The sequence below is a fragment of the Muntiacus reevesi genome, chromosome 2 (assembly GCF_963930625.1).
Source record: "Muntiacus reevesi chromosome 2, mMunRee1.1, whole genome shotgun sequence".
NCBI classification, from domain to species: domain Eukaryota; kingdom Metazoa; phylum Chordata; class Mammalia; order Artiodactyla; family Cervidae; genus Muntiacus; species Muntiacus reevesi.
The window spans coordinates 257,169,714-257,176,796 of record NC_089250.1 but is presented as its reverse complement, the minus strand read 5'-3'; positions in this window follow the sequence as shown (position 1 = coordinate 257,176,796).

The window sequence follows — 7,083 nt, the reverse complement described above, 5'->3', positions numbered from 1 at the left end:
TTTATGTGAAAATGTGTTTCTTTTTCCTTTATTTTTGGGGGGCATTTTAATTATGTTAATAAATTTATTTATTTCAACTGGAGGCTAATTACCTTACAATATTGTAGTGGTTTTTGCCATACATTGACATGAATCAGCCGTGATTGTACACGTGTCCCCCACCCTGAATCCCCCTCCCTCTTCCCTCCCCATCCCATCACTCAGGGTTGTCCCAGTGCACCGACTTTTAGTGCCCTGTTTCATGCATCAAACTTGGACTGGTGCTCTCTTTCATATATGGTAATATACATGTTTCAATTCTGTTTTCTCAAATCATCCCACCCTTGCCTTCTCCCACAGAGTCCAACACTCTGTTCTCTACATCTGTGTCTCTTTTGCTGTCCCAATATAGGGTCATCAATACCATGCTTCTGAATTACATATGTATGCATTAATATACTATATTGGTGCTATTCTTTCTGATTTGCTTCACTCTGTATAATAGGCTCCAGTTTCATCCACCTCATTAGAACTCTATCAGATGCGTTCCTTTTAATGGCTGAGTAATATTCCACTGTGTATATGTACCACAGCTTTCTTATCCATTTGTCTGCCGATGGACATCTAGGTTGCTTCCATGTCCTAGCTATTGTAAACAGTGCTGTGATGAACATTGGGGTACATGCGTCTCTTTCAATTCTGATTTCCTTGGTGTGTGTGTCCAGCAGAGGGATTGGTGGGTCATATGGCAGTCCTATTTCCAGTTTTTTAAGGAATCTCCACACTGTTCTCCATAGTGGCTGTACTAGTTTGCATTCCCACCAACAGTGTAAGAGGGTTCCCGTTTCTCCACACCCTCTCCAGCATTTATTGTTTATAGACTTTCTGATAGCAGCCATTCTGACTGGCATGTAATGGTACCTCATTGAGGTTTTGATTTGCATTTCTCTGATAATGAGTGATGTTGAGCATCTTCTCATGTGTTTGTCAGCCATGTGTATTTCTTCTTTGGAGAAATGTCTGTTTAGTTCTTTGGCCCATTTTTAGATTGGGTCATTTATTTTTCTGGTATTTAGTTGCATGAGCTCCTTGTATAATTTTGAGATTAATTCTTTGTCAGTTGCTTCGTTTGCTATTATTTTCTTCCATTCTGAAGGCTGTCCTTTCACCTTGCTTATAGTTTTCCTCATAGTGCAAAAGCTTTTATGTTTAATTAGGTCCCATTTGTTTATTTTTGCTTTTATTTCCCTTACTCTGGGAGGTAGGCTACAGAGGATCCTGCTGTGATTTATGTCAGAGAGTGTTCTGCCTATGTTTTCCTCTAAGAGTTTTATAGTTTGGGGTCTTACACTAGATCATTAATCCATTTTGAGTTTATTTTTGTGTATGGTGTTAGAAAGTGTTCAAGTTTCATTCTTTTACAAGTGGTTGACCAGTTTTTCCAGAACCACTTGTTAAAGAGATTGTCTTTTCTCCATCGTATATTCTTGCCTCCTTTGTTAAAGATAAGGTGTCCATAGGTGTGTGGATTTACCTTTGGGCTTTCTATTTTGTTCCATTGATCTATATTTCTGTCTTTGTGCCAGTACCATACTCTCTTGATGACTGTAGCCTTGTAGTATAGTCTAAAGTCAGGCAGGTTGATTCCTCCAGTTCCAGTCTTCTTTCTCAAGATTGCTTTGGCTATTCAAGGTTTTTGGTATTTCCATACAAATTGTGAAATTATTTGTTCTAGTTCTCTGAAAAATACCGTTGGTAGTTTAATAGGAATTGCATTGAATCTAAAGATTGCTTTGGGTGGTATCCTCATTTTCACTATATTGATTCTCCTGATCCATGAACATGGTATATTTCTCCATCTATTTATGTTATCTTTGATTTCTTTCACCAGTGTTTCATAGTCTTCTATATATAGGTCTTTTGTTGCTTTAGGTAGATTCATTCCTAAGTATTTTATTCTTTCATCACAATACTGAATGGAATTGTTTCCTTAATTGCTCTTTCTGTTTTCTCATTGTCACTGCATAGGAATGCAAGGAATTTTTGTGTATTAATTTTATATCCTGCAATTTACTATATCCATTGGCTAGCTCTAGTAATTTTCTTGTGGTGTCTTTAGAGTTTTCTATTGGCATCACCGACTCGATGGACATGAGTTTGAGTAAACTCTGGGAGTTGGTGATGGACAGGGAGGCCTGATGTGCTTCAATTCATGGGGTCACAAAGAGTCGGACACGGCTGAGCCACTGAACTGAACTGAACTGATGTAGAGGATCATGTCATCTGCAAACAGTGAGAGTTTTACTTCTTCTTTTCCTATCTGGATTCCTTTTAGTTCTTTTTCTGCTCTGATTGCTGTGGCTAAAACTTCCAAAACTATGTTGAATAGTAGTGGTGAGAGTGGGTGCCCTTGTCTTGTTCCTGACTGTAGGGGAAACACTTTCAATTTTTCACCATTGAGGATAATATTTGCTGTGGGTTCCATATATGGCTTTTATTATGTTGAGATATGTTCCTTCTATGCCTGCTTTCTGGAGAGCTTTTATCATAAATGGATATTGAATTTTGTCAAAGGATTTCTCTGCATCTATTGAGATAACCATATGGTTTTTATCTTTCAATTTCATAACGTGGTGTATCGCATTGTTTGATTTGTGAATATTGAAGAATCCTTGCATCCCTGGGATAAAGCCCACTTGTTCATGATGTATGATCTTTTAAATATGTTGTTGGATTCTGTTTGCTAGAATTTTGTTGAGGATTTTCGCATCTATGTTCATCAGTGACATTGGCTTGTAGTTTTTTGTTTTTTGTTTTTTCTTTTTTGTGGCATCTTTGTCTGGTTTTGGTATTAGGGTGATGGCAGCCTCATAGAATGAGTTTGGAAGTTTACCTTCCTCTACAATTTTCTGGAACAATTTGAGTAGAAAAAGTGTTAGCTCTTCTCTAAATTTTCAATAGAATTCACCTGTGAAGCCATCAGGTCCCAGGCTTTTGTTTGTTGGAAGATTTTTTTATGACAGTTTTCATTTCTGTGCTTAGATGGGTCTATTAAAATTTTCTCTGTCTTCCTGGCTCAGTTTTGGAAGGTAATACTTTTCTAAGAATTTGTCCATTTCTTCCAAGTTGTCCATTTGATTGTCATATAGTTGCTGACCTTAGTCTCTTATGATCCTTTGTATTTCTGTGTTGTCTGTTGTGATTTCTCCATTTTCATGTCTAATTTTGTTGATTTGATTCTTCTCCCTTTTTTTCTTGATGAGTATGGCTAATAGTTTGTCAGTTTTATTTATCTTCTCAAAGAACCAGCTTTTAGCTTTGCTGATTTTTGTATGGTCTCTTTTGTTTCTTTCTCATTTATTTCTCCCCTAATTACTATGACTTCTTTCCTTCTACCAACCCTGGGGTTCTTGATTTCTTCTTTATCTAGTTGCTTTGGGTGTAAAGTTAGGTTATTTATTTGATTTTTCTTTTGTTTCTTGAGGTAAGCTTGTATTGCTATGAACCTTCCCCTTAGCACTGCTTTTACTGAATCCCACAGGTTTGGGGCTATCATGTTTTCATTTTCATTTGTTTCAGTGCATATTTTGATTTCTTTTTTTATTTCTTCTGTGATTTGTTGGTTATTTAGAAGCGTGTTTTTTAGCCTCCATATGCTCGTATTTTTAATAGTTTCTTTCCTGGAGTTGACATCCAATCTTGCCAATGTGATCAGAAAAGATGTTTGAAATGATTTCAATTTTTTTGAGCTTACCAACGCTAGATTTATGACCCAGGATGTGATCTATCCTGGAGAATCTTCCATGTGCACTTGAGAAAAAGGTGAAATTCATTGTTTGGGGGTGAAATATCCTATAGATATCAATTAAGTCTAACTCGCCCATTTTATCAATTAAACCTTGTGTTTCCTTGTTAATTTTCTGCATGGTTGATCTATCCATTGGTGTGAGTGAGTGGGGTGTTAAAGTCTCCCACTATTATTGTGTTACTGTTAATTTCCCCTTTCATACTTGTTAGCATTTGCCTTATATATTGTGTCACTCCTATGCTGTGTGAATATATAGTTATAATTGTTATATCTTCTTCTTGAATTTATCCTTTGATCATTATGTAGTGTTTTTCTTTGTCTCTTTTTACAGCCTTTATTTCATATGATATGAGTATTGCTACTCCTGCTTTCTTTTGGTCTCCATTTGCGTGAAATATCTTTTTCCAGCCATTCACTTTCAGTCTGTATGTGTCCCTTGGTTTAAGGTGGGTCTCTTGTAGACAGCATATATAGGGGGTCTTGTTTCTGTATCCATTCAGCCAGTCTTTGTCTTTTTGCTGGGGGATTCAACCCACTTACCTTTAAGGTAATTATTGATAAGCATGGTCCTTTTGCCATTTACTTTGTTGTTTGGGGTTTGAGTTTATAAACTTTTTCTGTGTTTCCTGTCTAGAGAAGATCCTTTAGCATTTGTTGAAGAGCTGGTTTGGTGGTGCTGAATTCTCTTAGCTTTTGCTTGTCTGTAAAGCTTTTGATTTCTCCTTCATATTTCAATGAGATCCTTGCTGGGTATAGTAATCTGGGCTGTTAGTTTTTCTCTTTCATTTCTTTAAGTATGTCCTGCCATTCCCTTCTGGCCTGAGAAGTTTCTATGAATGATCATCTGTTATCCTTATGGGAATCCCCTTGTGTGTTACCTGTTGCTTTTCACTTGCTGCTTTATTTTTAAAAACTAGTTTCACCAGGCTGATAATTAAAGATTCACAATATTTTTCTTTTAATATTTTCAATATTTCACTAAATCACATTGTTTCCTAAGAGAAGTGTGCTGTCTTCTTATCTTTGTCTGTTTCTCAGGCTGCTTTGAACATTTCGATTTTATCACTGCATTCAAGAAATCTGATTACAGTGTGCTACTGTTCAGTGTTCTTCATTTTTCTTATGCTTAAAGTTCACTAGGTGCTGTATATCTATAGGTTTATAGTTTTCATCAAACATGGGAAGATTGTGGCCATTACTCCCTATGAGATTCCAATTAATCATGCATTACCCCTCCCACAGGTGTGTCTCACAGTTCATTGATCTGCTTATCATTTTTAACATTTTCTGTTTTTAATTTGAATAGTTTTGGCCAGTGTCTATTTCAAAGTCATTAATATTTTCTTCTACAGTGCCTAATGCATTGTTAATTTCATTTAGTGGAATATATTTTTTATCTATTCAAGTTTGAGTTTTTAAAAAATATATCTATGTTTCTAGCTTGCATGTCCAAGTGACCCTCTCCCTTCTTAAACATTTGCAATACAATTTTTAATAGCTTTTAATACTTTATCTAATATTCTGGTTTCTTCTTCAATGATTTATATTGATGCTATTCTTCAATTGTTTATATTGATGGTTTATTTATATTGATTATTTCTGATAAAAGGTCATATTTTCTGCTGCTTTACATGCCTGCTAGTTGCTTTTCAGATTTCAAATACTCTAAAATTTAAACTTTTAGGTGCTCGGTACCTAAAAAAGTACCTCCAGAGCTTTTTCAGGTACTATAGTTCTATAGATAATTTTGAGCTGTGTTTCTTTTATTTTGAAATATCTTGATCAATTTGCAGCTTCTCTTACGTGCTGCTGTTGTTGTTTTCAGTCACTAAGTCATGTCTGGCTCTTGTGACTCCATGGATTGTAGCCTGCCAGGCTCCTCTGTCCATGGGATTTCCAAGGCAAGAATACTGAAATCATTGTTATTTCCCTCTCCAGGTTATCTTCCAACCTGAGATTGAACCCATGTCTCCTGCATTAGCAGGTGGGTTCTTACCCACTGAGACACAAGGGAAGCCATTTAAGCATTGTTAAGATGGCACAAAAGCATCCATATGTAAAGGCAAATTTTATACCACTGCCAAGATACCATCCTGAATAAACCATTTGACACTCTTTGAATAACCATAGTATCCCTACAAAAAGGCTGCTAGAAGTACACATTATTTTCAGACTTGTATAAATTCTTGGCATTATTTCTTCTGCTTGTTTCAGGTTGTTATTTCCTCACTTTGGGCAGTTTTTTCACATGCATACATTGGGCAGTATTCAGTGAATATGATAGAGACTTGTTGCACAACCCAGGAGTCCTATTTCTGTGCAACTCTCTCCTCTTCAGTATTCTCTACTGAAAATGTCACCACACTGACCATCTTGGACTCCTAACTCTTTATCATGAGCTCAGAGACACTGCTCTTTTCCCTCCTTGAACTCCTGCCTCCTGCAGGGCCATCTGGGTACTTTATCCAGGCAGTAAAGGGGGGCAATCATAGAGTGCAACTTTTCCCCCCTCTCTCAGAGACCACTCTCTTGTGCTACCTGAAGTTCAATTTCTGGACATCATTCTTCCCTATATTTTGTCCAGGTTTAGTTGTTTCAGGTGGAAGAGTAAATCCACTTCCTGCCCAGAGTCAGGAATTTTTTTCCTTTGGTCTTACTGTCTTAGGATATTCCATTGACTCTCAGCATGGGAAAGGCATTGTTTTAATTAGATATTTCACACTGAAGTAAGCAAAGAACATTCTGGAATTTGACTTAGAGAAGAAGAGGTAAACATAGATAGAAAGACAGATGACAGATAATTTTCAAATGGAGTATATTTCTTAAATGACTAAAATTTCTTTACCTGTGCAGCTTATGCCTGATGCTGGTTGAAATACAACAAACAAGAAAGCTTGGTGTCTTGCTGATCTGTACCTCTCTAAGCACACTGTTTGTTGAACCCAGGGTAGGCAAGGCATGACAGGTGAAGCTGGAAGAAAACTTGAAGAGCTGTATGATCTGTAGACATGTTTATTCTCTCTGGGCTGGCACTGGCAGCCAGTAGCAGCAGCAGACATGCTGTATTGTCTCCTCTAATGCAGCCCGTGGACACAGCCATAAGGCAGCCCCACCACCACCTAACGTATCCACAAAGTCAACATAATACATCACAACCTCCAGAGCTTTCTCAGGTGAAGTTTATATATGCTTACAGAACAGAAGTAGCCCTGGCCAACTGAGTACCTCATGCCGTACATGAGCATTAGTATAAGCAATCTTAGCTGGTCCATAATCATTGTTTACAAAATGTAGGG